Source organism: Protopterus annectens, chromosome 3.part1 (assembly GCF_019279795.1).
Source record: "Protopterus annectens isolate FY-2018-M chromosome 3.part1, PAN1.0, whole genome shotgun sequence".
Classification (NCBI taxonomy): domain Eukaryota; kingdom Metazoa; phylum Chordata; order Ceratodontiformes; family Protopteridae; genus Protopterus; species Protopterus annectens.
The window spans coordinates 60,891,174-60,918,487 of NC_056732.1; the positions used below are offsets into that span (position 1 = coordinate 60,891,174).

The 27,314-nt window shown below is 44.8% G+C and overlaps 1 protein-coding gene across 2 annotated transcripts in view; it reads right to left on the reverse strand.

Moving 5' to 3' along the window:
• Positions 1-27,314, reverse strand: part of CCNE2 (cyclin E2) — a 123,565-nt gene that overhangs the window by 1,659 nt on the left and 94,592 nt on the right. The window lies entirely within an intron of this gene.

Consider the following 27,314-nt stretch of genomic DNA (forward strand, 5'->3'; position numbering starts at 1 on the left):
CCCCAGTACTCTGGTGCAGATTCACTTTGATCTGCAGGGTTTCTTGTAGACACTATGCCTTGCAGCTCACCTTTCAAGCTAAAGGCAGCGAGGCAGTTGATTGAGTGGATCTCCACGGTAGACTGCTTTGTCAACTTATTTATGCAAGGCAAATGCCAGCTTCGATTTTCACTCCACGCATTGTGACTCTAACCTTACAGCTGTGGAGCTAACAGCTGGCAGAGCTCTGCCAAACAGAAATTACTTAGACCACAACAACTCTTCCTTTATTAGTAATTTTAATGACTGACAGAAGGATCTCTATCACTGAAGCCACACAGTCATCTACTGCCATATTTTAGGTTTCCATCTGAAAAAGATCTTAGTCATGTACTGGGCAATGAGGTTAGTACCACCATAACCCCCTGTCATTGCTAATGGGTATCTGCCAAAAGGCACACAGCCCAGCATTCACAGGACTTTTGTTTTATCTGTTTCTAAAACTCCAAACAAGTAACCCTGGTCACCTTGTTGTAACTGCCTATTTATGTCTAACATCCCTTATTCCATCTTTTCTGGATAGCCTGACAAGACCATTGGTTGAATCCCAGTTTTCTTTTATTATGGCTATTCACTATGTTCTTTAGTATTTTGGCAAGTTCTTATTCAGTAACTTTCATCAGGATATCAAGTCACTGTATGTAGGAAGACTGCAATGACGGGCTGACAGCAGTGCATTTCTTAAATAAATGCGAAATCAAGAAACTACTTGCACCCATGTGCAGCTAGCAGAGCTTGTACAGAGACTTTCAGCAAGTTGGTGGACTTAACACACAGGTTCAGTTGTGTGTTGTGTCAGCCTGTTTGTGGGATCAGCAGAAGACATAGGACGTCTCCTTTACATGTATAGTGCAAAGATTGTAGAGTTGATGAGTGTAGGTTATCGGCTGCAGTTCTTGGCGAGATTTCCAAGGCCCACTCCTCCTAGTATTATTGATGCAGCACTCTGGTCTACTCTGCCGTTTCTAGGTACAGCTATTTCATAATACTCATTTTACTTCACAAGCATGTAAATAGTGGTTTGCAAGGCACACGCTTCAAGCACTCCATTGAGCTAGCAGCATGCTTTGCAAACCTGAACCCAAACAGAAGAATATTGCCACACAAAAATACTGCTTCTCTTCACAGGTCCATCATAACTAACTTCCCGTTTTACAGCCTGACTGTAATATTAGTGCTTCCTTCTCAACCTATTGTCTCGTTCAGACAACCACCCAGTCTGAAAATCTTCTGGAGAATGGCCTAAACACTTGTTTGTTTTCCCCAACCTTGTAGTAAACCCTGCAAGAAAATTCACTGCCATACCAGATTTCCAGTTTTACTCAAATTTGAGTCCCTCACACTAATAGTGCACTTTAGTTGCACATAATGTGCCAGTATTTATATCGGGAAGACTGACAAACCTGCTAAAATATTCAGTTACCATTACAGAGCAGACTGGAATGCTGACGCACTCATTTCACCACCAATGATCACTATATCAAAGACTTGTCTGTATTCTCCAGGAGGGGCGCCATGATTCTGATCACAGAATACACGGATGCTACCCTTACTGACCTTGGCTCCCGGCAGCCCTGTGAAGTCCCCCAGTTTTCTCTATTGCCATTGTTTAGTCCTTGTGATCCCACATTCTCACTTGCATGCCTTGTACTTTATGTTGACTGTGTCCCTCCCTTAAAATTTAAGCGGTTACATTCTCTCCCTCTTGTTATCACCCCTTTGTTTTCCCTAATCCTCTCTTGGCTGCCCCACCTCATACTCTGTGTGGAGGACCGTCTGTCTTACTCCCCTTTCTTCTCCACGAACCTGACCTTTTTAAGTTTTTAGGTTCTATCTGAGGGACGCCATCTGTTTACATCATGAATTTTCTTTTAGTTCCCAGACGTCCCTAGAATAAGCATTCCAAACAAAAATCCCTTACACTGGTAATAGAGCACTCCACTGTGTTGGCAGACATGTGAAATTCTTACTGCACACTAAACTGAAGTACCTTTCTTCCCTCACAGCTGTAAACAGTCAAATATTGACTGGGTGCTAACTTGTTCACTAGTTTTCTTTTTCCATTCACTGAGGTAATAAACTATCTCAGCCAGAATGATGATATAGGATTGAGCAGAAAATCACAAGTGAAATGTACAATTAAATGGTTTTGGCCAAGTTATTACAGTATTGTCTCGAAGGATCGAATCAAAACAAGTGACAAACCTGTCATTGTACATGCACAGATCAGATATGCAACTAATGAAGATTATTTAGCCACTGTTTTGTTTCAATTCAAAATGGTCTGCACCTAAATAGTAGCTTGCTTTACCAAAGGGTTTTAGTCTTCACATTACTTGGATAGTTCATTACATAATTTTTAAAATGAGTCATGAACTGACTTTCAAAATGTAATGCCATTACCAGCCAATTAATGGATGGCCTACTACTACTGCATGAAGGATACCACTAGAGTTTATCAAGGTAATCTCTAGCCGCTGGCTCCGACTAATGTACTGCTGTAAGAAGGCAGACACTTTGCTGGTGGTAGCAGTGATCAGCCTTCATGTACTTATGGTAGGTGAAGAAGCAATTTCTGTTTAAAAGAAAGTCAAAAACCTTGCTCATGAAAGGAAATCTGGGTGACTGTTTTGCTCTGGACAGAGGGGTTAAAAATAATTCTAATAGAAATGCAAGCACAGAAACCAAACATCCTGCTAAATCATAACTGAAACTTACCACTGTACACTACCTGCTTCCAGTGCAGCCAGTGAGGGGTGTCACCCAGTAACTGCAGCCCTCCTAAATTGATAGACATAGACAGCAATACATATTTTGGCCCCAACCTCCTGCACATAATGCACTTTCCCCACAAAGCCTGGCAGCACGGCAATAATTTTCACTGTTGAATGCTGTCAGCTTACTGGGTGGGCAGTGAAGAAATCTTTTCAGTTGAAAATGTAGCTGCTGTCATACCAAACCATACCCTCATGCTGAAATACAACATTGTTCTTGTCCCCCTGACTTAATGGACTCCGGACCCCTCCCCTCCAAAAAAATCTTCCCCAGCTGTAGCTAAAAGACAAAAGAATAAATAAAACATGCCTCAGCCTAAGGTTTGTAATTGTATAGCTTTGGACAGCCTATTGGACCACTCACCTTCTGTTAACCTCTAGGTCCCATGGGGTAGTTGCAGTATCAATTGCGTGTGACACAAAGGTCAGACATACTATGCAGGGTTGTACTAGTGCCGGTTTCTGGTATCAGAGAACATAACCCTGGTAGGTGCAGGATCTGTTGCCAGTATTGATACTTTTCCCCAAAGGGATTCACCCACTAGTGTAGTTTATGCTAAAAAGAAACAGAAGAACCCCCCACATGGTGGAGCATTTCTCTCATCTGGTTTCCCACCTGAGATGGTAGCTATGGCTAGAACTATGGGCTCAGGCAGTTGGTTACGGGGTGCAGACCCAGGTTATTGTAACTCTGGGCCTTCCACCCGTAGTCAATCTCCTAAAGGATCCTCACTTTTTTTAAAGGAAAATCCTATGGCTGAGAACTGTGACCCGTTTGTACTGAATCAATTGTTTTTCTCTGATAATGAGCAAATACAGGGCCCCAAACAAATGTTTTTGTTTGCCTCCTTTGATTCCAGCATTGGGAATGTCTTCGGGAAAGTCTTATTTCTCTTACTTTTTGGGGCTTTGCCTAAGAAAGAGTTAAGAATTGTAGGGTACACTTGGCTTCTCCTGGCCTTCAAGACCCTTTTTCCTTCAGACTCTGCTTCGGTAGCCCCAGTGACTTGCTAGCAAGACCAAGCCCTGTAGTCCCTCAAGATTAAGTAGGCAGTTGGCTAGACTCTCAGTGAAAAAAGCTGGCACAGTAGCTTTAAAGTGTTTACTAGTGCTTTTGGTGGAAGTTTTAGATGAGTTTGCTGCATCATTGCTTGCAGTGCAAAAGTTATTGTTCCAAATGTTCCTCAGGTTTCTAAACATGCTCTAAAAAGTGCCAATACTATTTTTAGAAATGAAGAATTGGAAAAATGCTGGGTTACAATTCCTGAATTTTTCTCATCAGTTAAAATGAGATTAAGAATGTTCCTCTAGTCTGGTTGTGTGTTTGGTACAGTAGCTAAGCAGATCGTAAATTCTAGGATAACAGAGGTACATGAATCCAAGGAGTATAAAATATGTTTCATAGTCATCATTATCCTTCAAACAAGATGACTTTCAGTGGCCTATCCACCAAAACAAGAAAACAGCAGGACAACATCTCTGCCAAGACCAATGACAAAGGTTTCGTTCCTAGAAAGATTAACTTCCCTTATGACTATGCTATGGAGCAGTATCTATCTTTATCAAGTCAGTCTCTTAAGTTGGCATGGTGGTCAGTGGTTTCTGATAAATTGGTATAAACACTTAAGAGGTTTCAGGTGGCAGTGAAAAGATTTTCTCCCTCCATCCAGGGGGTTCCCCCTCATCTCCTGGACCAGACTTTATTCCATCCTATTCTCCAGCAAATGCTGGACGTGGGATGTAGAGCTGGTCCAGTCTTCTGAAAGAATGAGATTTCTTCAATATTTTCTTGGCTCCCCCGTAAGTACAATCAGAGACTGGTGTGGGACCTTTCTTTTGTCAAGGTCCAAGTTCAAGATGCTCATCCTGCAGCCAGTGCTTCCTCTGTTTCCAGACCACTGCTTCAGAGGTATGTACTAGGCTATTGGCCGTAGGGCCTATATAAGCCTAGAAAAATAATGTGCCAGCAAACTGTGTGCTGTAAATATATAAAAGTATATTTAATAAATCTTACATAATAACAGACCAGTTTCAGCTAGAATAATTTCATAGCCTTCATCAGTGTTAAAAAAAAGTTCAATCATTTGTTCCTTTTATACAATACATCAAATTTAATACAAGTTGTGACTGGATACCTCATAAATATTCATTTAGTCCTGGTGGAAAAAGACCACCTAGTTTAAATGATCCATGGTATCAAGAATACAATGCCATCCTGCTTTACTGGATTTAGTCCCACAATTTTGTCAATGATCATAAATCTGAAAGATGCTGCTGGGTGATTTAATGAATAAAGTGCACTGCTAGTTTTCTTATGTCTCATATCACTAAGGTGCTCAGATATCCGCAATCTTAAGTGGTCTTGAGGTCTGGCCCACATAAAATGCAGAGCAGCTACATGAGGGCAAGTAAGTAACCCACAGTCACTACTGCAATTTGCAAAGAATCCAATATCAAAAACATCACCAGAGTTCCTACTTGTAAAGTGTTTGGACTTTGCAGCCACTGCAATAGAATGATAGTCTCCGCAACACATACAACCAATCAATTTATCCCCCAAAAGTGTGGTTTGTGTTGTTCCAGTCGAAACTGAACCGGATCTCCGTTTGTAGTGACTTAAGTAGGAACCCAGCCTAGCCAAAAAGGTACCCTAGCTTTCGCCACCCAAGAAAATTATTTTCCTGTGCCCCTGTCGAGCAGAGCCACAGCGGTGATCCCCAGGGTGAATTTCCCATCCAATCAAGATTTTTCTTGAAGAGTGCTAATGAGGAGCTTTGTTTGATATAGATAGGTAGTTTGTTCCACAGTACAGGAAGTCTCTGGGACAGGAATCTGTCCCTCCAGCATGTTCGTGTAGCTCGGAGGGATTGGGATTTCTTTAAGTGGAGCATGTGCAACAGCTTTGGGTTTGACATAGCTTTGTATATTGGGCAGAGATCGCCTCTGAGTAGGCGATACGCAACGGAGTAAAGCTGGAGTTTTTTTTAGACAGTCTGTGTAGGGCATCTGTTTGAGGCCGGTAATCCTCTTTGTGAGGTATTTCTGCAGCCTTTCGAGTTGTTGTAGAGGTCTTGTGAGGTACATACCAAAAGGGGCGGTGTACTCTAGAATGGGTCTAATGAGTGACGTGTAGAGGGGAACAATGACCTCTTTTTTTCCTGGATGAGAAACCTTTTGTGATGGTGTGCCACGTAGAAGGATTTCCTGACTACTGTGGCAATGTGATCATCAAAGGAGAGACTACTGTCCACCCATGTCCCAAGGTCTCTTATCACTCTTTTGGTGTTAAGTAGACTACCACCTGTGTGGTAGCTCATGAGTACAGAGTTTTTACCAAAGGGGATGACGATGCACGTTTTGGCATGGAGCCTGAGGCCATGACTTTGACACTAGGCATCTGTCTCCATGATGCCCTTTTGTAGGATGTCCACATTGTTAGGAGTTTTGATTATGGCTCCTAGTTTGCAGTCATCTGCGAACTTAGCCAAAGACCTTGTGTGTTAGCCTGTGCTTCAGAAAAGTAGATTCCAAACAGGAGAGGACCCAGGACTGAACCCTGTGGTACTCCACTTGTCACTGGGCTGAAGTCAGATTTGCTACTTTCAGTGTAGGTTCTGTCAGTGAGCCAGTTGGCAACCCATCTTGTGACTGAGATTTATACCTACTGGAGGATGGTGTCAAAAGCCTTGGGGAGATCTACACAGGCTGTGTGAACCACCTTACCCTCATCTACGGCTTTGGTGACTGCTTCAAAGAAGTCTAGCAGGTTTAGGAGACATGATCTGCCTTTTACAAACCCGAACTGGGTGGGGTCCAGAGTTTGCAGATTACCAAGTCTATAAAATCTATGATGATATGTTCCAAGGCCTTGCAGACCAGTCTCATTAGGCTAATGGGGTGGTAGTACCTGGGGTCTGTGGTGGCTCCCCCTTTGTGGAGTGGGAGAACAGTCACTGTGCGCCATTCAGTGGGCACAAAGCCTGAGGTGAGGCTATGATTGAACATGGTGCTTAGGTGGGGTGCCAGTTCATTCTGCAGTTCATGAAGAATGCAGCATGGGATGTTGTCAAGTCCCATGGATGTGGTGTTCTTGGCTTTGGAGTGTTTTTTTTTTTTTTTACCTGTGCAGCCCTGATTACAACTTTTCATGGGGACCTTGAGTCTTCGCGAATGCCTTTCTTCATCTCCCTATTGCTCATCTCCTCAGGACATACCTAAGATTTGTTGCGTCTGGTATGCATTATCAGGTTTCTCTGTATTTACCAAACGCCTTGCTCAAGTAGAAGCCCACTGAAGGACTCTGGGCATTCACTTTATCTTGCTTTGATGATTTGCTGATGTGCAAAGTCTCCATTCAGGTGTGTGGAATTGCTAGAGAAGGCCTCACCCCAACTCTCCCATCTAAGGTTCAAGTAGAACCTCCTAAAGTCACGTTTGACACGCTCACAAAAAAACTAGTCCTTCTTGGATGCTTAACAGATTTCAACAAGAGTCTGGCTTTTCTGCCTGAAGACGAGGTCCTGTTGTAAACAGCCTTTCTGTAATTTTTCCTGCAGGATAGCGCCTTGGGCTAGAGAATTCTTAGAAATTTCTAAATGGATGGTATCCATGATTCTCATTTTACTACTGGCCCATCTTCACAGGGGAAAAATGTCAGAAATTGTTAGCTGCAAGCACCTTCATTCCCTGGAATCCCTGTTTCAGGTGCTTTATCAGATGAGAACAACAATGGTGTAGAGGGCAGCTGAATATCAGGCCAGGGCTTCCTTTTCTCATAGGAGGTTACTAGGCTAGCAGCGCTAGAGCCTTTAAAGCCTAGCCATGTTGATCCCAAGTATCCCCATTTGTTTTGTGGGGTAGTTTACAGAGCAAGTCTGTGATCAACATCGGCTACCTCTGTCCATAACACACATAGGTGCCACCCACGGGTGAATCTGCAGTCTCCCAACCAAATGTCTAGGATGCGTTTGTATAGGGTCAGTGAGGAGCTCTGTTTTATGTGAATAGGGTGTCTATTCCGGAGAAGTGGCAGTCTCTGGGAGACATATCTGTCTCTGGCATGATCTGTTAATGTCATAAGCAAAGTTGAGATTCCTAGAGCGAACAACTCTTGAGCAACCATATAAAGGAAACTACTATAAAAGTAATAAGTAGCTGTGCAAAGTCTGAGACACATACTAATTTAAAACCCAGTACAGGAAAAAATGAGTTAAGCATATTGTATGCTTGGTCCAAAGGCATCTCACTAAAAATTCAATAATAAGGGGCAAGGGAAATACCGACATAACGGACCTGAAATATTCTGTTTTCAAATGAGCATTATCATTGCTGGCAACATTTTAAGCAGAATGCACCAGTGAGCTACAGTGTAAGAAGAGACCCTGGCATGGGTAAGGCCCATCAGACCACCTTCCCACTAAGACACCACACCAAGAGTGAATAAATTAGTGGCAGCAGTGAGTGATGAATCTGAAGTACATCTAAAACTAGATTCCATACAAAAGTGCTTGAGAAGCAGCAGGTTCTCGATCTAAGCATTAACACACACAAAAAGCTACAATATTGTGATTTCACTTTGTAGGCAATGGAGTCCTGGCTTTTCAAGCAAAATGAGAAACGGGAGGTTCTCAATCTGAGCATTAAGACAAAGACCCAGTACTGGGATCTTACCTCAAAGAGTTTAGAGTCATGTTTTCTTCAAGCAAGTTGATTCTTGAATTTTATATGAAACGTGGATAACACCTTCAATAAACTTAAAACCAATACCAGTTTATGATAATCCAAGAACTGTCGGGTGCCATACAGTGTAACAGAGAATGAAGAAAATGAAAGCCCACCTTCCTGTAAGGGGGAGACCCTGCAGTGTGGTCCGTTTTAGAACTACCCTGCAATCGAATTAAGTTCTCTAGTAGTCAGGATGTGATTGCATGGATAGTCAGAAAGTCATGAATATATCCAGTGGACTGCGGGAGATCAGACAGACTCAGCAGGAAGGCTGCTCAGGCTTGATGCTCTGGCCAGAAAATGCATGTATTAAAAATGTCCCCAAGTACTAAAATCCAAAAGAAAAGACGGTACAGGAATTCATGGATGAGGGTGGCTGAACATTCAGGCCTGCTGGAAAAAACAGTTGGCAGCCAGCATCAAGAAGCAGAAAAAAATCAAGGCACGTCACCTATAGAAAGGCGAGGCTGCCCTAAAAGCAGATATACGAGAGCACAACAAGATGCGAATGGGTATGGAAAAATTGATAAGATGGTGGAGTTACAAGCTAGGTGAGCTAGAAAATCGATCCAGACACTACACTATTTAGATCCTAGAAATATAGTGTGCAATGTGCCTGAGGTAGGGAGGGTGGGAAAGCCTTATGTAGGAACCGCTACAAAGATATTTTAACCTGCTTATTATACGACACTCACTCTTGCTTGCATGAGCACGACACTAAAGACGAGCGAGTCTAGCAAACTATACCACTCAACGGTATGTTCATTAAAACGGCTGAAGGATTCTGCATACTCTGCATAAACAAACCAATCCAGCTGCTTTTAATGTTCTCAGAATAGTGGCTTGCATTATCTACTTTACAGTGTCAAAAATACACTGGAAGGAGAAAGGGTTACACTAAACATGGAGGACAAAGAATTCTGTGCAGAGCTCTCACAATGCAGAAGTACTAGAAGAAATGAAAAAGGTGGTAGTTCAAACACAGACCTCAAACTGTCAGGTTAATTTGTGATAAGAGCAGAACTACGAAGTAAAGAAATTATTAGCATGGCAACACTGTTGAGACAGTGCCACACAAGAATTCTATAATACGCGAAACTGTGCAACTACAAACATAGGAAAACTACAAGGTGCAGAGGCTCACAAACATGAAAAAAAACACAAAATCCAGAAGTTGTTCAAAAAGATTCTGGGAAGCAGGACCAAAGAGTCAGAAGCAGTGAAAGGAGAGAAGCAGAGGTGGACAAGTCAAGTGCCATCAGTGGACTCAACATTCACTGCATAAGGGCCTGACAACAGATAGTTTTGGCGTTAAAGCACAGAAGCGACAACTGAGGACGTCGTGGTCTGGACCTAAACAAGTGACTCCGTAAGAATGGAAGTCTCAGTGTGGTATTTGCTTTCCACAGGCAAGACAATTAACTTTTTCTGACACAGGTTAGTGCAAGAAAAAAGGATCCCCAATGGGGTACTTAGCTTTAGAAGAATACTTCAACTTCAATTCGGTAGACGAAAACTCGGGTAGTGGCCGACCGGCACTCGTGCTAACTGCTTCTGCTTCGGGCTCCACTGCAAGAAAGACTGATGTAATGGCGTTGGCTGCCTTACTTTATACTACTGATTACCTGACGTCAGTCCTGGAGCGACAGCAACCGATGCAGAAATACTAACTCTCTGGTATTCAGGCCGGCCGAGGGCTACCCTGGCAGGGATAACCCAAATGCGATACTGCAACAGTGAAACATGAAGAACATCAGTATAATAAGCATAGTTTATTTAGTGCTTTTTACCATAAACACCAGTATTGGACTGGACTGACACTTCAAGTAGGGCAAGGAAGCACAAAAAAAAGAAAAAAAAAGTACAAAGTGGACAGGAAGCCCAGAAGGAGGAAAAGACTAACCATTCCAGATGAAAAATAAATATGACAGAAAAGTTCCGTAAAACTGTAGTTTCAGGTCGGGGGTGTAGACCAGGGTGTGTGAGACATAGCTTTAAGAAGCCTTCCAGTCAGCAGGAATGTGCATATAAGTACTGAACACGTGCAAACTAGAGTGCCGAAGTGTAAGCATGCATGTGTGTAGTAGTCAGTTCATTTAAGTTTAATGTTCATACTATCCATCCTGATGTGTATGTAATAAGTACTTAAACGAATACCCAAGCCTCGTTGTCTTGTTCAGCTATAGAAGACTAGCGACAGGGGGAGCCATTTAAAGACAGATTGGAGGAGAGAGACAGAAATAAAATATGGGTGGAGGGTGGCAGATTTTAAAAGAAGATGTTCATCGTGTTTCACTGTTGCAGTCATTACAGTTGGGTTATCCTGCTGGCAGGCTACCCGCAGTCGGCCTGAATTCAAAGTCTAGGTCCAGCGTCTGTTGCTGTTGCTTCTTCCCTGACGTCAGTGTGGCAGGGGTATAAAAGATGCAGCCGATGCCATTTTCTTCAGTCTTTCTTGTCACACGGTGCCCGAAGCGAAAGCAGTTCGCAAGTGCCGGTCGGCCGACTCCTGAGATTTTCAAGTTCGAATTTCAGATCCAAAGTCTTCATTTAAAGCCAAGTACCCCGTTGGGGAAACTTTTTTCTTGCTCCAGACCGATGTCAGAAAAAGTTAATAATTGTATTTCTTGTGGGAAGCAAATATCTCATAAGGATTTTCATTCTTACTGCATTCCTTGCCTAGGCCCTGACCACAACGTTGCTAGCAGTCGGTTTTGTGCTAGATTTAACCAATGCACTATTAAGCGTCTGTATGATTTTGCATTTCATTACTTTGGCAGAAGATTTAATTATATAATGCCGTCGGAACAGCCAACTACCGGAGTTTACAAAAAACGTAAGGAAAAAAAGAGGACAGGCATCAGAGGTCCAAAACAGACAACGAGGCTTCTTCTAGGCCAGTCGCTGGTTCGCCGGTTCCCAGTGAGGCGCTTCGCAGCCCCTGACGACCGCAACTTTAGAGCCACAGACCGATACAGACTCCCACGTGGAGTCAACCAGGCCTACAGAAACTCAAGGTATTGGACTTTCATAAACATTTCCCTCAGATGGGTCCGGAGCCACTGAGCAGGCACCAGCTTCAGAGGGCGTTTTCAGGCCTACACAATTATATGTTAAAACTACTTCAGCTTCAAAGACAAGGAATAAAGCAGCTTTAAAGACAAAGAAACAAGTACAACAGTCCCATGGACAGGCCTCCATGCCTAAAAAACAGATGCTCAAAATGGCTGAAAACCCGATTACTTTGATCAGGGGGTTCTCATCCCCCTCCTGACAAGAGGCCTAGGCAAGAGGTAGAATATGAATCTTCAGATCAGGTTTCCATTTCATCTGATTCCTCTTCTGATCAGGAATACACTCTTCCTCCTTATGCGGATTCTGATGCTGAAGAATCTAGCCCCTCAGCTTTTCCTCCTGAGGATTATTCTTTTGGGAAAACACTGCATACCATAAGGGAGCATTTCCACCGGGAGAGCCAAGATTATTCAGAATCTAAGAAAAGGCTCAGAGACTTTTTTACTGCCTCAGCACAGGCCCCTGGCTATTCCACCTGTGCTAGACATTGTAGATGACATATTTTCAGAGTCCAGTCTGACTCCTGACTCCTTACCTCCAGCCCCTGTTAAGCCAGACAGATAGTACAGGGTTACAGACTCCCACAAAGCTCTATTTAAAAACCCTGCTACTGACCCAGAAACCATCTCTCAGGGTCCTAAGGGGGTCAAGGCTTCCACTGCAAAAAACCCTACACCCTCAGACAGATTCCAGGGCAATGGATAGATGGGGAAACAAGATTTACACTTCTGCTACCTTGGCTATAAGGGCTTTAAATTGTCAGTTTCATATGCTTAAATATCAGCAATACATTATGTCGATGCTTAAACAGAAAATGTTGACAAATTCTGAATGTGCAGAAAATAAAGAAATGCAGGATTTATTGCATGCAGCTGAACAAGTTGGAAAGCATACTTTACAATGTGGCTTTGAGTCTTTGGAGGCCTCCTGCAGAATCGCTGTTACGGGTTCTGTCATTAGGAGGCATGCTTGGTTAAAGGAACAGAATCTGCCTGATCATGTTAAAGCAAAATTATTAGATGCTCCATTACAGCATGATACTCTGGTGTTAAAGAAAAGGGAGGATAAAGCTAAATATATGCAGACAGTCAAGGATTTCTTACAGGTACAGCCTCCAAGATTTAGCAGACACTGGCCTACAAAGAATTGGTCCTTTCCAGTGTCAGAAAGGCCACAAAGAGGCAGATACAGACGCCCTAGAGGCAGATCCCAGCCCCAAGGCTCATACAGATCTAAACAATGGGGTGCTTCTACCTCTGCAGAAGACAAATCACAGCTATACAGAAAGCAGTCTCAATGACTTCCCCCTGCCAGCGCCAAGCACTTATCTTCTGGCAGCTCCTTTAGGGGGGAAACTAGCACTTTTTTCTCAAAACTGGCACTTAATCACCCAGGACAAATGGGTCTTGAACACAGTGTCACAAGGTTACAGGTTTCACTTTCACACCCTGCCAAGGGCAAACGGTATGCCAGACCTGCCAAAAAATCAATGGGCAGAGGCACAAAAAGAAGTTTCATCCCTCATGGACATGAGAGCCATTCCGCAAGTACCACAGCAAGGATTTTATTCAAGACGTTTCTTGGTGCGCAGAAAGGACAAAGCCTGGAGGCCAATACTGGACCTATTAATTCTAAACACATACCTGGATATTCCAAAATGTTGACTCTGCAGCAGCTTCTGCCCATGCTGGGCAAGAAGGCTTGGCTTGTGACTTTAGACCTAAAAGAGGCATACCTGCATGTCCCAATCAGACAATCTTGCAGAAGATACCTCAGATTCATAGCTGGCTCAATACACTACCAATTCTCTGCACTGCCCTTTGGCTTATCTACTGCGTCCAGGGTTTTCATAAAATGCCTGGCACCAGTAATTGCATTTTGCAGACAAAGAGGAATACAAATATATCCTTACTTGGACGACTGCCTTATTCAAGCAGAAAACAAGGACATACTACTACAGCATCTGGCGTTTGTAAAAAAATTAACATGCTTAGGGTACACAGTAAACGAAAAGAAATCAAAACTTGTACCCTCTCAAGAGATAATATTCCTGGGTGCAAGCTTAAATACAACTGCCCAGATGGCTCATCTCACGCCAGACAAAGGCAACTGACTACTTATTTCAAAAAGTTGGCAACAAATACCCAGTTAACTGCAAGAAAACTTCTGCAGGCTTTGGGCTTCATGGCATCCTGCATTCTGCTAATTCCATATGCAAGACTGCATATGAGGAAACTACAATGGTATCTAAAAAGTGTTTGGACTCAAACATTGCCACAGCCTGGAAACAATAATTACACTCATTCCCTGCCTGCAACAGGAGTTTCGATGGTGGGCAAAGGCCTGTCACCACAACAAGGGACAGCCATTCACCATACCCCCAGCCAGGCAGACATTGACAACAGACGCATCGGATTATGCCTGGGGGGCCCACATGGCAGGAAGATGTATTCAGGGCACATGGTCCGCAATCCAAAAGCATCTGCATATCAATCAAAAAGAGATGCTAGCTGTTCAAAATGCCCTGACAGCCTTCAAGGACCTACTTCATCCAGGACAACTACTGATAAAGACGGACAATACTACAGTCATGTGGTACATAAACAAGCAGGGAGGCATACATTCCTACCCCCTTTGCAGACTAGCCATGACTTTGTGGGACACAGCATTGACTTACCAAGTACATCTGCAAGCACAATTCCTGCCAGGAAAGATAAATACTCTGGCAGACGAACTAAGCAGAAACCTCATGGATCCCCATGAGTGGAAATTGGATCCACAAGTCTTCACCATGATAACAAGGAATTGGGGATGCCCAGACATAGATCTATTTGCCTCCCCTCACAACTGCCAACTACAGAGATTCTGCACAAGGACTTATCACAAGCAAGCATGGAAAGTGGATGTTCTATCTTTCAGCTGGAAAAACTTAACAGTATATGCCTTTCCCCCACTGCCTCTCCTCCCCAAGGTATTCCTAAAGGTCAGACAAAAGAAGCCAAAAATGATATTGATTGCCCCAGACTGGCACCGCCAGCACTGGTACCCAATCCTAAGGAACTTGACTCAATCAATGCCCATCATGGACATTCCTCACTTACTGACCCAACAAAACAATCAGATCCTGCACAGCCAACTCAGGACCCTACATCTGGCAGCATGGCGGATAATGTAGCTTTTCAAAACACCACGCTCTCTAAATTGGTGATGGATGTTATCTTGGAGGCCAGGAGGCCCGGTACCAGAAAATCTTATGCAGAAAAATGGAAGAGATTCTGTGCTTGGAACCAGGCACAACAAATTGACATGACTGCTCCAAATATCCCTCAGATTTTGCAATACTTAACTGGGATGCTGGACAAAGGACTATCCTTTTCATCAAATAAGATTCATGCCTCTGCCATTTCAGTTCATTACAATACAGAGCCACCTATTTTTTTCTCAACCTTTGTTAAGGCAGTACCTCAGAGGAGCCAAAAACTTGGGGCCTCCAAGGAGATCACAAATACCTGCATGGGACCTCAATTATGTCTTGGAAAAACTCACTCTGCCTCCTTCTGAACCAGCCGCTTCAGCTGATATAAAATTTTTATCATGGAAAACAGCTCTGCTCCTAACAATAACCTCTGCAAGACGAGTCTCAGAGTTACAGGCACTCATGGCTGTGGAACCTTTTATCATTTTCCATCCAGACAGGGTTTCTCCAAGGACAAACCCAACATTTATGCCTAAGGTAGTGTCCAGTGTGGCCCTCAACCAAACCATTCATTTGCCTACCTTTTATCCAAACCCACAGAATAAGGGTGAGAAACTTCTGCATTCTTTGGACATACACAGACAACTGCACTTCTACTTGGACAGAAGCGAAGCATTCAGAAAGACTGAGAAATTACTGGTAGGATATGCTGCAGGATCACAAGGAAAGGCTATCTCAAAGCAGACTATTTCAAAGTGGATAGGTCACTGCATTCGTTTATGCTATTCTCAACATGGCAAGTCAGTGCCTAAGGGCATTAGGCCACATTCAACCAGAGCAGCAGCCACTTCAGCAGCCTTCCTCAGGGGAGTTCCAACCAAAGACATTTTAGAGGCCGCAACCTGGAGCTCAGTGCACATTTTTACAAAGCACTGCCACTTACCACTCTACTCCAAATCCAGGGCAGGCTTTGCCACTGCAGTCCTGCAGGGCCTCATAGCCGCTCCTAATTCTATTTAGTTCCAGCCTCCCAACCTTAGCTTTGGGATTCACCCCAATTGTAATGACTGCAACAGTGAAACACAATGAATATAGTACAGTTGTGTACCTACCATAAATGTAGATGTTCGAGTGTATTCACTGTTGCAGTCCAGGTTACCCACCCACCATCCCACTTATCTTTGCTGGACCTTACCTGTACTTCTCTATTCTATACAACCTATGTGGTGTATTTGCTTGTAGATGAAGGAAACTTGTTACTTGCTGCATGCATGCATTATAGACATATTTTTAGCCTACCCTTTTGGGGGCACCTGACATCTGGGGCAAGAAAAACTGAAGAAAATGGCGTCGGATGCATCTTTTATACCCCTGCCGCACTGACGTCAGGGAAGAGGTGACAGCAACCGAAGCCAGACCTAGACTTTGGAATTCAGGCCGACTGTGGGTAGCCTGCCAGAAGGATAACCCAATTGTAATGACTGCATCAGTGAATACACTCGAACATCTACATTTATGGTAGGTACACAACTGTTCTTTAATTCTTCACTGATGGGTTTGGAGCCAATCCCTCGGCTCCAACACGGCCGTTAGCAAAGCCCAAGGTTTACCAGTAGCTTGAGACCAAGCCCCTTATCCCATGATGCACTGCCAGAATTACCTCAGATCTTGTTTGCTGCACGTACCATATCCCTGTAAGAGAACTATTCTCCCAATAGAAAAGAAGGATTGAATAACCAGGATGAGACCAGCCTGTAGGTCAACTATCAGCCAGATGGGGGATGGAGGGAGGGAGAATGAAGGCGAGACGGAACAACTCACATGGAACGTTATGGTAAGTACATAACTTCTTAATGTGAAGTTTTTCAATCTCGCCGTTCGTTCTTCACTGAGGGGTAGCGTCCCTAGCACCCTCAATCTCGGGTGGCTCATGGGAGTACATTCTTCAGGACAGTAGACCCAAAGGAAGCCCTGTCCCTGGAGGCCTTATCAACTTTGTAATGAGCGATAAAGGTATGAGGTTTAGACCAAGTGACTGCAGCAAAAATGTTATCAAAAGGCAATTTGGCTTGAAATGCAGAAGACGTAGAAACTGCTCTGGTAGAATAAGCTTTAGTCTCGTGTAATAAGGGCATACTAGCAGCTGAATAAACAAAAGTGATACAATCAGACAGCCATTTAGAAAGCGTTGTTTTAGCCACTAGTCTACCTTTTCTGGCTTCAGAGGAAGACACAAAGAGGTGGTCTGATTTTCGAACATCTTTTGTTCAATCCAAATATCTGAGCTGTCTGTGAACATAAAGTTTGTGCAGCATGTACTCTAATTTGTTGGAATGGTTAGGGAAGAAGACTGGCAACTCAATGACTTGGTTGATATTGGATTCAGAACAAACTTTGGGCAAAAAGGAAGGGTTTGTCCTAAGAGATACTCTATATCACCATGAAAAATCAAATGAGGGCTGATAGAAAAGGCTTGAAGTTATGACACTGCGGGCAGAAGTAATAGCCACCAGAAATATGGTTTTCCATGATAAAAATTTGAGATCACACGATGATGCTGGTTGAAATGGGGGAAGAATCATGAGAGACAGCATAAAGTTTAGATTCCAAGCAGAATAACGAGTTTTCACTGGAGGCCTCATGTGGAAGGTCCCTTTGAGAAAAGCCTTGGACAACTTGTGGGACATTATGTTTAGCCCATCGACTCCGGGATGAAAGTTAGATATAGCAGACAACTGGACCCAAACTGTAGCAGCTGCAGCTCCTTCATTAAAAATAATAGTCAAGAATTCTAAAATGGATGTCAAAGGGGCTTGATAAGGATCAATGTTCTGCTTAGAAGCCCATATGGAAAATCTCTTCCACTTACTAAGATATAGTCTCCTGGTGGACGGCTTATGAGAGAACAAGAGGATCTGTCTTGTCTCATCAGAAAGATCATGAAGCCTGGCTATGAGGGGAACTGGAGCAGCCAAGCTGTGAGCTTCAGTGACTGCAATGAGGGATGGAGGTCACCTGACATATGTGTCCGTAGGTCTGGAACTGGGTCCAGAATCCATGGTTCCTCCAATAAATGATGAAGAAATGGGAACTAAATCTGCCAAGGCCAATGTGAGGCGATGAGGATGATAGTCCTTCCCAGCAGCAGCATTGCTTTCTGTAGAAGTCTGGGTATAAGAGGGATTGGAGGGAATGCATAAAGGAGACCCGGGGGCCAATCGTGCACAAGTGTGTCTCTCGGGGGTTGTCCCGGAGGGGGAAATCAGGGCAAAGTAGCTTCTGCATTTCGTGTTGATGTGACTGGCAAAAAGATCGCAGCAAGGCTTGCCCCATTTGCGGAAAATCCTGTCCGCAATCTCTTCTCTGAGGGACCACTCGTGTGGCAACAAAATTGCCCTGCTCAGTTTGTCTGCTATTACGTTGGATCTCCCCGGGATGTGCATTGCAAAAGTACAGCTTTGTACCTACCATAAATGTAGATGTTAAGAGTGTTCACCCTGCTGCAGTCATCAAACTTGGGTTATCCTGCCGTCAGGCGGTCCCGCAAAGTCTTGGTCCGGCGTCTGTTGCTGTCGCTTCTTCCCTGACGTCAGTGCGCCAGGGGTATATGAGGCATCCAACGCCATTTTCTCCAGTCTTTCTTGCCGCGCGGTGCCCGAAGCAGAAGCAGTTAGCAAGTGCTGGTCGGCCGACACCTGAGATTTTTGATTTGAATTTCAGTCCGAAGTCTTCAATAAATCTAAGTACCCCATTGGGGAACACTTTCTTGCCTCAGTCAGATGTCAGAAAAAGTTAACAATTGCATTGCTTGTGGGAAGCAAATAACTCATAAGGACTTACATTCCTATTGTATTCCTTGCCTAGGCCCAGACCACGACGTCACAGGTTGCCGGTTTTGTGCTAGGTTTAATAAACGAACTATCAAACGCCGTTTTGACTTCGCACAGCATTTCTTTGGTAGGAAATTTAATTATATCATACCGTCGGAGCAGCCAACGACTGCCATACATAAAAAAACACAAGGGTAAGGAAAGGCAGCCTAGGAACAAGCCAGACTCCGAGGCCTCCGCTGGGCCTGCCGCCGGTTCTCCGGTTTTCAGTGAGGCGCCTACGCAGCCCCTGACGACCGCAGAACTGGAACCCCAGACAGCTGCAGATTCCCAAGCGGAGCCTACTAGGCCGACGCAGCTATCTACCGACACCGGAGCAGAAGTAGACACCGGTGCAGTGGAAACGCCTTCGGTTACAGAAGGTGTCTTCAGACCGACTACACTCACCATTAAATCTTATACTAAGCTTAAAACTACTTTAAAACCTAAGAAAACTGTACATCAGTCTACAGTTAAAGGCCCCATGCCTAAGAAACAGATGCTTAAGATGGCTGAAGATTTGATTACCCTTATCAGGGGTTCCCATCCCCCTCCTGATAAAAGACCAAGACAAGTGGAGGATTATGCATCCTCTGACCAGGTGAACATCAGAAAGCACTGGGAGGAGACAGCCCACTGCCAAACGCCAAGGGCCTCTCAGCAAAAGGGGTAAGACTTGGTCCCACCTTGCTTGTTCAAGTACCAGACTACCGACATGTTGTCTGTCTGAATTGCAATCGCCCCTAGAGGAAGAGAGTCCTGAAAGTACTGCAATGCCAGAAGTACTGCTCTCATCTCCAGAGCATTGATATGCAGATGTGACTCGATCCGTCCATGTGCCTTGGGCGGTCATTCACTGAAAATGCCCCCCACCCCACCCTATCAGGGAAGCATACATGGTCACAATGGCTACTGGAGGGGGTAGAACAAAGGGACGTCCTAGTTACATGAAGAGACGTCAACCACCACTGGAGATCTCTCTTGCAAGAGTTTGTAATCAAAATCATATGACTCATTGGAAGTTCCTGATAGGGCCACTTGGTGAACAGCAGTCATTGAAGAATCCGCATATGCATCCTTGCTAATGGTATGGCCAAGATCGCTGCAGCCAACAAACCTAATACTTTTAAGACTTCTGCAGCTGGTGCTCTGTCCTTCGATACTAATGAGTTGACATGCTGGCGAAGAAGAAAGACCCTCTTGATTGGTAGTCAGAGTGGTGGTTGAAGTGTCCAACTCTGTCCCTATAAAGACAATATGCTGCGATGGCGACAAAGCAGATTTTTCTGAGTTGATTGTAATGCCTAAGTGATGGCAGAGTGTCAGAGTGTATTCTCTTGCTTGAATAAGTTGATGCCTGGTGGTGGAGGTAAGGAGCCAACAGTTTATGTACGGAAACACCTGGAATCCAAGACTAGCAGTGACCACTGCCATGCATTTGGTGAACACTCTGGGGGCTGTAGTGAGACCAAAGGGCAGGGCTCGAAACTGATAATGATTGGCTCCCAGCCGGAAACACAAATGATCTCTGGATGGCCTGGCCATTTTTATGTGGTAGTACGCATCCTTGAGATCTATCGTCTCTTCCTATAAAGGGGAGTATTGACTGAAGTGTGACCATCCAGAGCTTTTTTCTTTACAAATTGGTTGAGACTGTTGGGGTCCAAAATAGGTCTCCAGTCCCCTGTTTTCTTTGGAAGCAAAAAGAATCTAGAGTAAGTTCTGGATCCTATTTGGTCTGCTGGGACTGGCTGGATGACTTTTTCTAGCAACTTGCGGACCTGTATAGTTGCTTGTTCCCTGTAACTGGGTGGAATGTCCGGGATTCTCCTTGGGGGCGTGGGTTGGGTGAAGAATGGTATGAAATACCCTCTGGAAATAATACTTTGCACCCAGCTGTCGTTTGTTATATCTAACCAGGCGTCTGGGCATAAAGATAAGGGACCCCCGACTGCCTCCAGAGCAGGACACAGTCGGGTTTCCCTTCAGGAGCGCCGACAGGGTTGACCAGAGAAGTGATCTCAGTCACCCTGGTGTTGCGGACCACCTCTGCCACGAGGGCAGCATCTTCCATTGTTACCCCCTTCTCTGCCCCTAGAGGGAGGTTGACCACGTGTTTCCTGAAAGGCTCCTTGGGCTTTTCGGAACCACATTTTTCCTCCCCGTTGGCCTTTGGGGTAAGGCCGAGTAGGGGTGAAAAAACGGACTCAGACGGCAGACAGTCTTTCCCTCCGGCTCACACCTGGTGAGAGTTTCCTTCACTTTGGGCGCAAAGAGATATGAGCCATCAAAAGGGGGTGTTGACAAATGAAGACAAAGGGCTCCGCGAAGGAATACAAGCGCATCCAGGAATGTCGTCTTAGCGCAAAGTACAGTTGTGTACACTTACCATAAATGTAGATGTTCGAGTATATTCACTGTTGCAGTCATTACATTTGGGTAATCCTGCTGGCAGGTTGCCCTCAGCCGGCCTGAATTCCAAAGTCTTGGGTCCTGCGTCGGCTGCTGTCGCCCCTTCCCTGACGTCAGGCCGTCAGGGGTATAAAAGAAGCAGCTGACACCATTTTCTTCAGTTTTTTTTGCCCCAGATGTCAGGTGCCCCCAAAAAAGTACACCAATACAAATTTTACCTTCATCTATAAGCAAATACACCACATAGGTAGTATAAAATCAGAGAAGGAAAGATAAGATCCAAAAGAAAAAAAGGGGGAAGGCGGCTGGGTAACCTGGACTGCAACAGTGAATACACTTGAACATCTACATTTATGGTAAGTGTACACAACTGTACTATGTTCTTCATGTTTCACTGTTGCAGTCATTACATTTGGGTACAGTCCCAAAGCTATGGTTGGGAGGCTGGAACTAGACAGCAGTAGGAGCGGCTATAAGGCCCTGCAGAACTGCAGTGGCAAAGCCTGCCCTGGATTTAGAGTGGCAGATGATAATGCTTTGTAAAGGTGTGCACTGAACTCCAAGTAGTCGCTTCCAAAATGTCTGTGGTTGGAACTCCCCTGAGAAAGGCTGCTGAGGTGGCTGCAGCTCTGGTGGAATGAGGCTTAATGGCCTTAGGCACTGATTTGCCATGGTGTAAATAGCAGAAACGAATGCAGTGGCCTAACCACTTAGATATAGTCTGCTTTGAGATAGGCTTTCCTTGTGATCTTGCAGCATATGCCACTAGTAATTGCTCTGTCTTTCTGAAAGCTTTGGTTCTGTCCAAGTAGAATCTATGCTGTCTGTGCAAGTCCAAAGAATGCAGAATTCTCCCCCCCTTGTTCTGTGAATTTGGGTTAAAGGTTGGCAGATGGATGGCTTGGTTAAGAGCCACACTGGACACTACGTTAGGCATAAATGTTGGGTTTGTCCTCAGGGAGACCCTGTCTGGATAAAAAATGATGAAAGGTTCCACAGCCATGAATGCCTGTAGCTCTGAAACTCGTCTTGCAGAAGTAATTGCTAAGAGCAGAGCGGTTTTCCAAGATAAAAACTTCATACCAGCAGTAGCAGCTGGCTCAAAAGGAGGCAGGGTGAGCTTTTCCAAGACATAGTTGAGGTCCCATGCAGGCATTGGTAGTCGCCTGGGGGGTCTTAAATTTTTGGCTCTTCTGAGGTACTGCCTTAATAAAGGGTGAGAAAAACGTGGTGGCTCTGTATTGTAATGAGCCGAAATGGCAGAGGCATGAATTTTTATTGATGAAAAAGATAAGCCTTTGTCCAGCATCTCAGTTAAGTATTGCAAAATCTGAGGAACATTTGGTACCGATGTATCAGTTCCTTGTGCCGGGTTCCAGGCACAGAATCTCTTCCATTTTCCAGCATAAGACTTTCTAGTACTAGGCCTTCTGGCTTCCAGAATGACATCCATCACAGCTTTACTGAGAGGTGTTTTTTTGTGTGACTACATTATTCGCCATGCTGCCAAGTTTAATGCCCTGAGTTGGCAGTGCATGATCTGATTGTCTTGCTGGGACAGTAGTCTAGGTGTTTGAGGTAAGGTCCAAGCTGGGTATAGAGATAAGTTTCTTAGTATTGGGTACCAGTACTGGCGTGGCCAGTCTGGGGCAATCAGCATCATCTTTGGCTTCTCCTGTCTGACCTTTAGGAGCACTTTGGGGAGGAGAGGCAGTGGCGGAATAGCATGGGTGTTCACTTTCCATGCTTGTCTGTGATAAGTCCTTGTGCAGAATCTTTTTAGTTGGTAGTTGTGAGGGGAGGCAAATAGATCTGTTTGAGCATCCCCATTTCCTTGTTATCATGCGGAAGACTTGTGGATCCAGCTTCCACTCGTTGGGATCCATGAGGTTTCCGTTTAGTTTGTCTGCAAGAGTATTTTCCTTTCCTGGCAGGAATTGTGCCCGCAGATGTACTTGGTAAGTCAAAGCTGTGTCCCACAAGGTCATGGCTAGTCTACAAAGGGGGCAAGAATGTGTGTCCCCCCCCCCCGCTTGTTTATATACCACATGACCGGGGTGTCTGTCTTTATCAGTAATCGTCCCGGATGAAGTAGGTCCTTGAAGGCTGTCAGGGCATTTTGAACAGCTAACATATCTTTTTGATTGATATGTAGATGCATTCGGTTTGAGGACCATGTGCCCTGAATGCATCTTCCTGCCATGTGGGCTCCCCAGGCATAGTCTGATGCATCCGTTGTTAGTGTCTGCCTGGCTGGAGGTAATGTGAATAGCTGTCCCTTGTTCTGGTGACAAGCCTTTCCCCACCATCAAAACTCTCGTTGCAGGCAGGGAATGAGAGTAATGACTGTTTCCAGGCTGTGGCAATGTTGAGTCCAAACACTTTTTAGGTACCACTGAAGTTTCCTCATATGCAGTCTTGCATATGGAATTAGTAGGCTGCAGGATGCCATGAAGCCCAAAGCCTGCAGAATTGTTCTTGCAGATAACTGGGCCTTTGTTGCCAACTTTTTGAAATAGGTAGTCAGTTGCCTTTGTTTGTCTGGCGTGAGATAAGCTATCTGGGAAGTTGTATTCAAGCTTGCACCCAGGAATATTATTTCTTGTGAGGGTACTAGTTTTGATTTCTTTTTGTTGACTGAAGTCTTTTCACAAACGCCAGATGTTGAAGAAGAATGTCCTTCTCTGCTTGAATGAGACAGTCGTCCAAGTAAGGATATATTTGTATTCCTCTGTCTGGAGAATGCAATTACTGGTGCCAGGCACTTTGTAAAGACCCTGGGCGCAGTAGATAAGCCAAGGGCAGTGCAGAGAATTGGTAATGCATTGAACCAGCCTTGAATCTTCGGTATCTTCTGCATGATTGTCTGATTGGAACATGCAGGTATGCCTCTTTTAGGTCTAAAGTCACAAGCCAAGCATTCTTGCCCAGCATGGGCAGAAGCTACTGCAAAGTCAACATCTTGAACTTTGGAATATCCAGGAAAGTGTTCAAAATAGACAGGTCCAGTATCGGCCTCCAGGCCTTGTCCTTTCTGGGTACCAAGAACAGTCTTGAGTAAAATCCTTGTCCCTGCTCTTGCTGTGGTACTTGTTGAATGGCCCCCATGTCCAAGGGATGAGACTTGTTTTTGTGCCTCTGCTCATTGATTTATTGGCAGATCTGGCCAGCCGTTTGCCTTTGGTAGAGTATGGAAGTGGAACTTGTAGCCTTATGACACTGTTTAGAACTCACTTGTCCTGGGTTATGATGTGCCAGTTTTGAGCAAAAAGTGCTAATCCCCCCCCCTAAGGGTGCTGCCAGAAGATAAGTGCTTGGTGCCGGCAAGGGGAAGTCATTGGGACTGTTTTCTGTAGGTTTGTGATCTATCTTCTCCAGCTTTGGAGGAAGAAGCACCCCACTGCTTGGGCCTATAAGGACCTTGCGCCTGGGATCTGCCCCTAGGGCGTCTAGGTCTGCCCCTCTGAGGTCTGTCTGACACAGGAAAGGACCAATTTTTTGTAGGCCAGTGTCTACTAAACCTAGGTGGCTGTACCTGTAAAAAATCTTGACAGCTTGCATAGATTTAGCTTTGTCCTCCATTTTCTTTAACACCTCTTCTGCCTTAACACCAAACAAAGTATCATGCTGTAAAGGTGCATCTAGTAATTTAAGGCAGATTTTGTTCCTTTAACCAAGCATGCATTCTAATTACAGAACCCGTAACTGAGGCCCTGCAGGAGGCCTCCAAAGAATCAAAACCACATTGCAAAGTATGTTTTCCAACTTGTTCTGCTGCATACAATAAATCCTGCATTTCCTTGTTTTCGGCACATTCAGAATTTAACAACATTTTCTGTTTAAGCAATCCCATGACATGTTGCTGATACTTAAGCATATGAAATTGACAGTTTAAGGCTCTTAAAAGCAAAGTTGCAAAGGTGTAAACCTTTTTTCCCCATCTATCCAGTGCCCTTGAATCTCTGTCAGAGGGGGTTGGGTTTTTTTTGCAGTGGAAGCCTTAATCCCCTTTGGACCCTGTGATATAGTTTCTGGGTCAGCAGCAGGGTTTTTAAAAATAAATTTGTGTGAGTCAGAAACCCTGTAATATCGGTCAGGCTTAACAGGAGCTGGGGTTAAGGAGTCAGGGGTCAGACTAGACTCCGAAAACACATCTCCATACAAGGTGGAATGGCTAGAGGCCTGTGCTGAGGTCGTAATAGAAAATCCCTGAGCCTCTTTTTAGATTCTGAAAAATCTTGGCTCTCCCAGTGGAAATGCTCCCTCATGGTGTGCAAGGTTTCCTCAAAGGAATAGTCCTCAGGAGGAGATGCTGATGGTATAGATTCTTCAGCATCAGAAGAGGAATCAGACGAAATAGAAACCTGATCTGAAGATTCATAGTCAGTGTCTTGCTTAAGCCTTTTATCAGGAGGGGGATGGGAACCCCTGATCAAGGTAATCAAGTCTTCGGCCATTTTGAGCATCTGTTTTTTGGGCATAGAGGACTGTCCACGTGGCTCTTGAGTTTGTTTCCTTGCTTTAGAAGGTGCTTTAGTCTTTGCCTTTGAAGCTGAAGTCGTTTTAATGTAAAGATGTTTACGTCTGAATATACCCTTAGAAGCCGGTACCTGCTCAGCGGCTCTGGACCCATCTGAGAGATTAGTGTCCGAGGCTCCAATACCTTGAGTATCCAGCGGCATGGCAGACTCCACGTGGGAGTCGGTAGCGGCCTGCGACTCTAAAGTAGCGGGTGTCAGGGGCTGTGAAAGTGCCTCACTGAGAACCGGCGACTGGCTTAGGAGAAGCTTCGTCATCATCGGTTTTGGGCCTCGGTTGTTTTTCTCTAGAAAAAACTCAAAGAAAAAGATAAACTCCGGTAGTCGGACGGCTATCAGACGACATTTCAGGGTAATTAAATCGGCGTCCAAAAAAGTTTAAAGCAAAATCATACAGACGCGTAATAGTGCGTTGGTTAAATCTAGCACAAAACTGACCACCAGAAACATTGTGATCAGGGCCTAGGCAAGGAATACAGTAAGAATGAAAATCCTTATGAGGCATTTGCTTCCCACAAGAAATACAGTTATTAACTTTTTCTGACATCGGTCTGGAGCAAGAAAAAAAAAGTTTCCCCAACGGGGTACTTAGCTTTATTGAAGACTTTGGATTTGAAACTCAAATACGAAAATCTCAGGAGTCGGCCGACCAGCACTTGCGAACTGCATCTTTTTCGGGCACAGCACAGCAAGAAAGACTGGAGAAAATGGCGTCAGCTGCTTCTTTTATACCACTGACTGCCTGACGTCAGGGAAGGGGCAACAGCAGCCGACGCAGGACCCAAGACTTTGGAATTCAGGCCGGCTGGGGGCAACCTGCCAGCAGGATTACCCAAATGTAATGACTGCAACAGTTAAGAACATCTCCTGTATCCACTGCTCTACTCGTCTCATCAGCTGCATATGATGAGATGAATGGACGACTTCACGATGGAATTTAGGGTAGTGAGCTGGGCAACTTTGTCAGAAGCCCCTGCAGCTACAGTACTCTGAAGAGCATCTCTCAACTCCTTAAGGAGATCTCTTTGCAGTCTAGTGAAGTGGGTCAAATAGTTCAGGGATCGGAGTGTAAAAGTCGCTGAACTAAACATGCGTTTGCCATATCGATACAGGATTCTGGACTCTGTTAGGAGGATGGATCGTCGAGGAAGTCTCAGACATTTCCTTCTTGGTGGCCGCCGCCACCACCATGGCATCAACAGAGACTCCCTTGGACAAAAAATCTTTCTCTACGGGGGCAGAAATGAACTTGTTGGGCATCCGAGGGACAGGCTCCATGGACTCCGGTGACTCAAATGCCCTTCGAGAGAACAGATGCATGAGCTCATCGAAGGGCAGAGACACCCAAGAGGTGGAAGGTTGAGACCCAATAGCCTTCAGGAGAACTGACTCGCCCTCAGTAGGGCGCTTGGATTGCCAATCACCCCTCTGCCTAAGGATCTCGAGTATCTCCGCAAAGGAGATATCCTCAGAGGGGGATCGTGGAGTCCCCTCGGATTCATCCAAATCAGTATCAAATGACTCCCGTGGGGAGTCCAAGTGTCTCCTCTTACACAATCTCTTCCTGGGAGCCTCTGGGGAGGTCTCAGAAGAGCAAGGGGCTACCTGAGGCTCAGGGTCTCTACGCTTGGCCTGGACGATGGAGGCAGAAGCATACACAGCCACTTGAGGGGAAGAAGAGGCCAGA